General features: G+C 54.6%; 1 long non-coding RNA gene across 1 annotated transcript; it reads right to left on the bottom strand.

The window, feature by feature from the left end:
• Positions 1-679: 679 nt before the first annotated feature.
• On the bottom strand, positions 680-9,555 carry LOC138682293 (uncharacterized). Its single transcript, XR_011322404.1, has 4 exons — positions 9,421-9,555; positions 5,137-5,273; positions 2,394-2,481; positions 680-762 (listed from the first exon to the last, which is right to left on the bottom strand). It is a non-coding gene; the product is annotated as an uncharacterized lncRNA (long non-coding RNA).
• Between the last annotated feature and the right edge of the window lie 472 nt (positions 9,556-10,027).

Below are 10,027 nucleotides of genomic sequence, written 5' to 3'. Positions count from 1 at the left end.
GAGCTGCAGCTACCTCTCAGGAACAGTCAGAGCAGGAAGAGACACCTGAGGGGTAGCCGAGAGATCCAGAAAAAGATGAACAGCACAGGGAAGGTGAATAGGGACTGCTCGTTCTCGCTCCCAGTGGAGAAGCAGGGGCATGAAGCAAAGTCAGTAAGTCGAAGCAGATGGAAGGAAGCAATTTTTCAAGCAACATATTGTGGTGCTGTGGAACTCCTTGAGAAAGGGCATCATAGCATTAACATCGACAGAACATCATGGAAGAGAAACCCACTGAAAAGTATGCTCTCTGCAGATGACATCTGGCTCAGGAAGACTAGCTAGGGGCTGGGCAAGTGCTGGAGGAAGTACTATGCGTTTATCTTCTTCTTATATCCTTCCCTAGGTATCAACTGCTGTTGGAGACAGGACCTAGGCAAGATGAGCCTTTGGGCTGGTGGTACTGCCATTCTCACGCAAGGCAAATTTCAGACCCTGAGGTGCAACACAACATAGGAAGAAGAAGCCCATGTGTCACTGTCAACTTGGCTCCCGAAGGGTGATACCTGCTCCAGGAAGGACTGTTAGTGTTCACTGCATGGGCAGGTCTGGAAGGCAAAGCTGCAGCATGCTCATCATGCTTTCACCCAGGTCTCTGCCTCCATTTCATGGTGTTGCAGGTCAACAGATCAAGGGAGGCCCAGGAACAAGCTACTCAGATCCCTGCCATGTTCAGGTGGTGGGGCAGATTTGGGGGTGGACAACACCTCAATGGGATGTTACCTGGAGTTGTAAGATGAGATAAATAAAGCTCTATGGTCAGTATAGGATGCACATTCATGTGGGTACCAACCTGTCCCTTAAATCCCTGTCTGTACCCAAAATGGCCTCAAAGGAGTGAGCATCTATGAGCCCCTTGTTGACTTTCAGAGCCAAATAAATCTCCTAGGGCAGGCATCCAGCAACCAAGCTGAGTCAGAGAGCACCTTTGGAGCCAAAATCCCAGGATCTGAATGGAGACGTTCCCATCTCCTGCAGCCTGAAGTGGCCCCCAGCTGAGCCACTCTGTCCCCTCCCAAGCACCGGGAGAGCCAGCAGGCAGCCCCTTCAGCACATGGCCACTGTATTATTTAAGGACCCCGACACAATTAGCAAGGCACTGGAGAGCAGCCAGCACGGACTGCAGGTGTTAGTGCCTCTCCAGGGCATGGACACTGGAACAGCTGGGCTCCAACTTCCTGGCTTGCAACTCTCAAGGGCAGTCCCAAAAATAGGCTGCTGCAATCACCTTGGCCAGAGACCCTGCTGACACAAATCACCCTGGCAGAACGGCAGGAGGAAGAAAACATTGTGATTTGCACAGAGGTGAACACAGAGATGACAGAAGGTTGATGATCAAGACAACTTGCCTCTCTGCAAACCCAATTCGTCTGAAGGGGGTAGACCCTGACCAGCAGGATCATGAGTGCATCTGTGATGCACATCCAGCTTCTAACCCCACCAGTTTGCCTTATTCCTTTGTTGTAAGACCATTTCCACACCACTCCTGGCCCTAATGAATCCTGTTTTGCTGCCCTGTCTCACCACCAACCAAACCTGTTTTGCCATATAGCCCCTGGCAGAAGTACCTAACTGCCAGCAGCAGGTGCTGAATGTTGCTTTACCACTGTAATTAGCAGGTTAGGCTCCTCTCCTCATCTCACTGATCTCTATTTTCATTGCTCTCTGTTGCTCATGGGAAACGTGATAGGCAGTATCTAGGGTCTCATGTCAGCATCAGTCATTGCTAGGCTGAGCACCTTAGCAACAGGGCAACGATGGGATGGGAATACTGTAGGCAGAGGTACCTGAGATACCGCTGGGTGGGCACCTTACTGAAAGGACACCTCAGTTCTAGCTGCTGCAGGAGTTTCTAAGAGCCTTAATGACTTTGTGGAAGAAAGGAAAAGGTGTTTGGGATGCTCTTGCAGGACTCAGTGGCTCTATCTGTGGCAGGCAGTTCCCAAGGACCAGATTACTGAGGCTGGCTCAGGTGAGTCTGCCTCCTCCACAGCCATTAAAACTGTCCCACAAGACTCTGCATCACTGTTTTTCTGCAGCAGGCACAGCCTGACTCATCTTTGGGAGGCATCCTCTAAAATGTCACTGTGAACAAACCTGCTTGGTTTATGTCACTACCTGCCAGGGACTCAGCAGAGGGAGGAGGAAGACAGGCTGTGGAGCAGTCTTCCAGGCTAGCTCTCATCCCCACTGCTCTCCCAGGGTGTCCCTGAATGCCTTCAAGAAGCTGGTTGCCTTCCCAGAGTTGCCAAGGCAAGGCCGTGTGCCCTCCTGCTTCCCTGTGCATGACCAAAGGCTCTCCTGTGTCCTGAAGGGGTATTCTTTAGCTCTGACTAAAAATCACTTGAACTTACCATGTCTGGGGGCTCCAGTGGGGATGGAGGACAACTTTCTTGGTGGTTCAGGTGGGGTATTTTGAAGCTCAGGACCTTCACCCAAACACTGAAGCAGGAGATAAGACATATCGTTGAAAGGTGCTTTGTTCTCACAAAAGCTCAAAACTGTCACCTTCACTGTCCCCATTCACACAGGTCCCCATGGCTACCCTTTGGGCCCAGGACTCAGTGTTCTTTAGTCCCCCAGAAGCCACTAGGACATTGGGCACGTCGCTTTCAGAGTGGGGTACTCAGAAAGCAGGCAGCCAGCTGAGGCTGCCCAAGCTGAATGCTGAGAAAGGCAGGCGATGTCGAAGCCTTCTCTTGAGCTCAGCAGAGTGTGTCCACATGCAGACAGTGTTTGGCGCAGGTGATTGGGGACCTCTCTCCAGGCTGGCCTTCAGATGTGGAGTGAAGGGTGTCAACCAGAAGGGATGTCTTCCCGTCTTCCCCTTAGAGATACCCCCACCAAGGTACCCTTTCTCTGGTCCATTGTCACATCTCCGATGTCCACTGCTACGCAGTAAAAGCATTCAAAACTCAGGATGCATCCATGGCGAGAAAGGCTTTGGATTTTGTCCCAAAACAGGTCAGAGAAGGTCTTTTCACCGCTAGAGTCTGTCATAAATGCAATGAATGTTCAGTTCCTGTCTGAATACCACACAAGCCAGGACAGAGGCACCCCCCAGCCCCTCTTAGGACCAAGAACATCTCTCAAGGGTATCTGGCTGCCTAGAGCCATGCATTTGGAAGAGATGTGCTGTACGCACTGTGCTTCCAAATAATGACAAGTCTAAGGGGTCGCTGGACAGAACAGCCTGGGGCTGGAGGCAGTAACAATGACAATGGAGAGAGCCTCACACCCCCTCTGAGGAAAGGGAAGGAGAGACAGGCTGGGTCCAGACAAGAATGGGGAGGATGCTACAGGAGCAGTGGGTGTGAATCCCCAAGCAGGAGTGGGTGGACACCCGGGAGGCTCAGCAGCACCCTGTAGGAACCAATGGCCCTGTCCAGTGGTCCACACCCTGGCATTCAATGTTGGCTACTGGGTGGACAAAGACATTTTGTGGTGAGAGCCCTGCTTTCCTAAGCCTCCCCTTAAGACATCACTTCTACCCCCAAGCCAGACCCCTCACCACGAAGTTGTTGCCCACAGCCCAGCTCACCCACATAGGGAGGGGGATGGCCATGCACACACGTGTGACACAGGAGGAGCCCATGGGAAGGCTGGCCAGTGCATGGTGGTCTGGGGAGCAAGCAGGGCGTGGCTGGAGAGCTGGGTGAGCCAGCCAGCCTGCTCCATACTCTTCCCAATAGCAAAGACCTGAGCTGTGCTTAGAGCCCAGGCTGGTAAGCACCTGGCTGGAACCAAGTCAGCTCTGCCTGAACCGGCACACACACCTTCACAGGGCAGGTTCCAGGCTGGGCTGGAGAGTCGTGAGTGGAGAGGCAGGCATGGGCTGGGTGTTCGGCACACGCTGATAAGAGCATCTTTCCACGTGGCTGTGCATTGCTGTGTCAGTGCAGACTCTGCCTTCACACACAGGGCACTTCAGGGAGCAAAGTCTCTCAGATCCCCAGCCTAAGGGATGCTGCACACATTAGCCCATCTGGGGACTGAACAAGACCAGGGAGACAGTCCCTACATGCCTGGGTCTTTGCAGCAACCCAGAAGCAGTGTCTTGTGTGATGTTCCCCCACAAGCACTCAGCCCTCCTCTGCTGAGATTCACCGGGGGGGGACATGAGGACCAGGAGGAGGAATTTGCTGGGTGTGAGGAAGTGACTTGAGCTGTGGCACAAAAACTCTCTGGGTGGGTGTCATGAGCACACGCTGGGGAGTATCCCGTGGGCCTGAGCTCAGAGCTACATATGCTGCTCCTCTGCCAGCACCAAACATGGCACCTGGCATCTGCTCATCTCAGACCCCATTGGTACATAGAGGCGGTAGGTGGAAAGTCCAAGCCCACAGCACAGCCCATAAAGGTCATGTTTTATTCTGGCTGATCTCCTTCGCTTGCCTCATCTCCTGGAGGAAAATGAAGTGATAAACAGCCAGCAGCACAGTTTTGTTAAAAACAAATCAGGGCAAACAAACAGTGGATAATTCTCTCTCCCATTGGTGCGGGGAACGCTGCTGAGCTGAGAGTGATGCTCTGGGGACAGCTGTCACTCCAAGCCCCCAGGTCCTGTGTGGCCAACAGACAGTGGCCATCTTCTTGCTGGGACAGGACAGCTGGGGCCAGGGTCTGGCTTCCTGCCCAAAGTCCTGGGGAACCTGAATGCTTTTTCTCCTTGTGCAGGTTTCGTACTCCTGAGTTTTCCAGGCTCCCAGTGAGCGGTCCCTGCTCCCAGGCTCTGCTGAGCTTGACTGTGGTCTGTGCCCAGAGCAAGGGTCTCTCCCTAGATGAAGAAAGCTCAGGGACACAAAGAAGGAATTGGGGACAACCACCTTGTCTGTCTGAGCCCTTGCACAGAGCAGAGCAGGCAGAGAGGCAGAGGAGGGAAGCCTGGCCGAAGCAGGGATGGCTGCAGCGTACCTGGGCCTTGGAGAGAAGGAAAGCAGGACAGGGAGAACATAAAGAGGGGTCCTGGGAGGTGAGGACATACAGAGTGATCATATGCACATGACAGCATGCGAAAAGGAGGGGAAAGGACAGTGCTGGTCCAAGAGGTGGTAGAGGGGTCTGGGAGCCAGTTGTTCTTATTGTTTTAATTCTTACCTTCCTCCCCCGAGTGCCAGGATCTCCGAGTCTTTTACAGGGCTTTATGATCCCAGAACCTGGCAAACTGAGGCACTGAGAAGTTAAGCAAGGCCACCAGAGAAGATGAGAAGGGATTGTGTTTCTCTTTCTTCCCCCTGAAACAAAGCAGAGCTGTCAGTTGACACTTCCCGCACTGCCCCAGCTCCAGAGGGTTGCTGGGGCCGCTTCCAGCAGACAAGAGACGTCACGGAAGAGACAAGAGACGTGGGGTGAGGCGTGGGATTCCTGCAGCATGGGGTCCTGTGCAAAGCAGTGCCTGGAGTTGGTGTCCTCCCACTGCAGCAAGGAAAGGCAGTTCAGCTGCCTGCTACCTCCCGTGAAGCATGGGGCTGGGAAGCTGCGAGCCCTGGCAGCCTGGAGGCGTCCTGGGAACCTGGGTTTTGAGGCTGTCTGCTAGGCAAAGGGTTAGGAAATCGGGCAGGCTGCCACCAAAAGTCTGCCCGGCTTTTGGCAAAAGTCTGCCCGAACGATACAGCTCTATGAAACATTTCAGCTTTGACAAATGTGTGGTTTTTTTGGTTTTTTTTTGTTTTTTTAAATGAAAAAACCAACTCTGTTGCATTGAAAACTTGCCCGACTGGTCTGAGGATGGTTCAGCCAGCCCCTAGGAGAGCTGGGGCAGCAGGCCCATCTCTTCGTACACAGGCTGCCTATTGTTCTCCACTCAGAGCAGGAGGATGGCTTGCATTAAACCAGAGGACTGGACGGGACCGCCTGGGTCATCGAGGCTGGACCCCCACCCGCATGAGCAGACTCCTATTCTGTGTCTGCTTCAGATGGGTCTGGGCAGCATCTATGCCTCCAGCCTGCAGGGTGGCTTCCCAAGCTCTGGAACAGACTGAGACAGGCAGGAAAAGGCTAAAATCCACCCGCGTGACCCAGCCCGGCCATCGGCTGGCACTGCACTGGCAGGATTTTGCTATCCCATACCCGTCCTTTCCACCTTCCTCTCTCTGGCTCAGCAGCGAGGACTGTCCCTGTGGTCCGACACCAAGGGACGCTTCAACCCTATTTGCCGGAGACCGCATATGGTTTTTAATGGCTGTAGGCACCAAACTGAGCGTGGCAGGCAAGGGGTGAGGGGAGCTGGCAAGCTGGCAACAAATCCCGTTGCTGAGTACCGTACCCAGCCTCACAGTCACCACTGCTGTCACCTTGGCTGCACCAGGCTCCTCCAGCCCCTCTGCTGTCCTCTGCTGCTTCTCATCTGCTTGTTATTCATGGCAGGGGGCAAGAAGCTCCCCCCACTCTCCCCACCCCCCCGCCCCCCATTCAATGTGCGGACGATCACCATAGCCCCAGAAGGTTGAATTTAATGCTAGGGGGATTTGCAAGTCAAGAATTCCTGTGCCCACACAATGCGCAGCTGGGCTTTGAAAAGGCGTCAGGATTAAAATGCAACCGCAAACTTGACAAACCGGCGCAACGGCCGGCAGACAATGGGCTGCGGCTCCCTGTTATCATTCACGGCGTGTGAAGGACCAGCGGCGGGCTCGGCGGGTTACAAGTCATGCGCTAGAGATGCTGCTGGCCTGGACACCAGCGGGGAGGGTTCCTTTGTGCTGCTCTCGCAGCGGGGAGCAACCCAAAAGCCAGCCCGAGCTGAGAGACATCTCTGCTCGCAGCTGGGGGTAAGGAGGACGGGGTGGCAGGGACCCACCGCCACTGTGGGCAAGCTCTGAGCTCCTGCCTGGTTGGGATTCGTCCGCCCCAGGGGTCTCCAGGTTCACCGCTCTTTGCTGGATGAAAATTAAGGAGCTTTTCTTTGATTCTGTCCTGAAACCGTAACTTGGTTTATGCAGGAGTAATAAAGCAAGGGGCATGTGGAAGCTGGGGGGATCATGGGCGAACAGGGGTGCCAGGACGGGGCAGAGGGTTTCAGATGATGACGGATTAGATACAGGTCAACCATGTAATAGTAAGGGACAATGCCACCTGGGGCTGCAATAATTAACACTGGAGATAAAGCCAGCAAAACAACCGGCTGGATCTCCCTGTGGGCAGCAGCTAGACACCTTCCCCAAGCCCCCTGAGCCAACTGAGCCTGCTGATCTTGGGGCATGCTGCTTGGGGCACCGCTCCAGGGTGGCCCCAGGGGGATGCAGGGCAAGGGAAGGTCTGGCAAAAAAAGACGTGGGTCTGGCCAGAGCGGTGGGAAGGAAGGAGCCACCGAAGAGGCAGCGTGACAAGCATCTGGTCCTTGTGTGACTGTCGTGGCTAGGATCAATTATTTTAATGAGCCCATGGACAAAGGTCAGGGAGAAATGTGACTCAGTCAGTGTAACATTAGTCAGGTCTCTGTACTGGGTATGGTGGAGCACACTTACCAGCACGACCCGGCAAGCTGCGGTGTTCCCCTTTGGAGGCAGCAGCTGTCCAAACCTCCCTGTCTGCAGGACATGGGACCATCTTCATGTGTCCAGCACTCTGGTGTAAAATTGGATCGGGTGATCGGCCCCTCCCCAGCTTCCTTCCCACCACCTTCCTTGATGCACTTTCTGCACAGGAGCATGCACCAGTTTCTCTCTCAGTACATTGGAACTTGGGAGCATCAGAGGCTGAGCTTAGCAACAAAAAGGGCTCTCCTCTCTCCCTGGGGGCCTCCAGGCAAAGGCAGGTGTGTGGGGAACCATCCCTCTTCTCAACAGATAAGAGGATCAGTACGCAAACTCCAGCCCGGGAGATGGGACTCTGCACGCAGCTACACCGACCTCCCAGCACCTTTCCCGGCAGCAAGGAGAAGAGCCGTCTGTGCGGTGGGCCAGGTCTGGAGGGACCAAAAAAGCCCTGCCCATGTGCACTCTGGAAGCCAGAGCAGTCCTCAATACCAAATGGCACCATACCATTTTTGTTAGGTTGTGCAGGAGGGTTTGGGGGTTTTTTCTTTACACAAAAAAGCTTGTTCCTTCACTCAAAAAGAGGCCTTTAAAAAACTATGCAAAGCTGACACTGTTGGAACTTCAGGGTGTTTGCTGGGAAGCAAGAACCTGTAAAAATATTATTGAACGAAGGATTGACATTTTTCCTATACTGAAGGGGAGTTTTGTAGCCATTTTGATGCTAGTTTAGATAGATATGCTGAAGAGCAGAATACATCTGGTTTTTGAGCTAATACAGCTACTTCAGAGAGACACAGGGAGGGTGAAGGTTTTACCTGTCTTTGCCCAAATCTTACACAATACCAGAACATGAGGTTTAGCAAACTGGCCTTGACCTGACAGAGAAATCAGAGCCGTGGTGCGAGATCCGTCTTAGCGTAGCGCTCTCTGTGTCATGCAGACTGATCTTTCTAACTGCCGGCCCTTGAAAAAAAAAAAGAAAAAAAGCTTATAAGCAAATTCTTCCTGCACCTACTCCCTGGGCCAGCACCAGCAGCTTTTCCCAGGTGGTGACTCTGTGCCCAGGTCTGACTGCAATTAGAAAAATGACATTAATGATCAAACACCCTTGCTGCCTGCAACGGTGCCCTGCAAAGGGCTTCTTGCTGAGCTCGCAATCTCATCTCTGCTCCGTGGAGGGATGGGCCGTGGGTGCTGGTGTCTGCTGGTGATAGCTGCAGGAGAGCCAGGGTCAGTCCCGCATCACAGCAGAGGCTGCCCGAGGCTGCTGAAGGTAGATGGGCAGTAGCTCATGGGGCCGAAATACAACTTGAGGAAATGATGCCAGTATGCTGGGGAGACGGTGGGGCAGGGTGCATGGCCGGACTTGGCTGGAGAGTCCCCCCAGCCTGCAGCAGGCTGGGCACCCACCCAGGCTCTCTCCGGGGCTGCATTTTTTAATCAAAACAACAACAGAGCAGCAAGAACTAATACTGAAAAAGTCCCCTGGCCTAATGGTAGGCAGCATCTCATCCCCCAGTAACCAGGTCCCAAGGGGCCGCTTCTCCACGAAAGCCAGTGCATCTGCTCCGTCCCCCCCACCTGGCATGGCCAAAGTGGCATCCGCACGGCCCTTCCCAAGGGACAGATGCCACAGGGCCACCTTCCTCCCACCTGGCCCCAGTGTGCCTGTGCACCGCATGGCCGCCAGCTTGCCTTCCCTCGCTGCACCGAGACGCTGCATGGTGGGAGGTGTGCCCCGCGAGGAATTTGGGTGGGTGCCCTGCCCTGTGGTACCCACCCCGGAGCAGGACCCATCCTCCTGCCCTGCTCGGCCCACCGGGGAAGGTCGGCTCCTGTGCCGGCGGGGAGGGGGTCAGCCTATATTAAGCCAAGCCCGCTGGGGAAGACGTGTTTGGGATACCTGCAGCGCTCGGCGGGCAGATGCGCGGTAGGAGCTATATTTGGAAGGTGCCGTTCGGTTTCCTCCCCGGACGCTGCAGCAAGCTGTCCGCAGTGCCGGCCGAGTGGCCGCGACGCCGAGCTCGCAGCTCCCCAGCCCAGGCGCACCAGCATCCCCCCCTCCCCGGCCCCACACCACCCTCTGCTCCTTTTTTTTTTCCCCCCACTGCTTTTCTTTCCTGCGGGCTGTGAAAAGGTGCAGTCTGCCTGTGACCATTTCTCCTCCCTCCCTTCCCCCTTCCTGCTGGTCAAAACCACCATCCTGGAACAGCCCGGCGGATTAGTGAAGGGATACCTTTGAAACCGATGCCAGGAAAGCTCCGTGGATCAGTTAACAGGAGAGTATAAAAAGCCATGCCTGTCTCCCCCCACGCTCCCCCCATCTCTCTTCCTCCATGTCACCGGCCCTGGCTGCCGGCTCGCCCCTGGCTGGGGGCCTGCGATCCCAAACGTGCTCTCCAGGCTGGCTTGCCTCATTAATTAAAGAAGACAGATTTTTAGCTTCTCTTTCCCTCCCTCCCTCTCTCTCTCTTCCTTTTTTTTTTTTTTTTTTCCTTGGGCTCCTGCTG

This window comes from Haliaeetus albicilla, chromosome 27 (assembly GCF_947461875.1).
Source record: "Haliaeetus albicilla chromosome 27, bHalAlb1.1, whole genome shotgun sequence".
Taxonomy (NCBI): Eukaryota; Metazoa; Chordata; class Aves; order Accipitriformes; family Accipitridae; genus Haliaeetus; species Haliaeetus albicilla.
The sequence above is the reverse complement of the archived record's forward strand: the minus strand, read 5'-3'. Positions and strand labels throughout refer to the sequence as shown.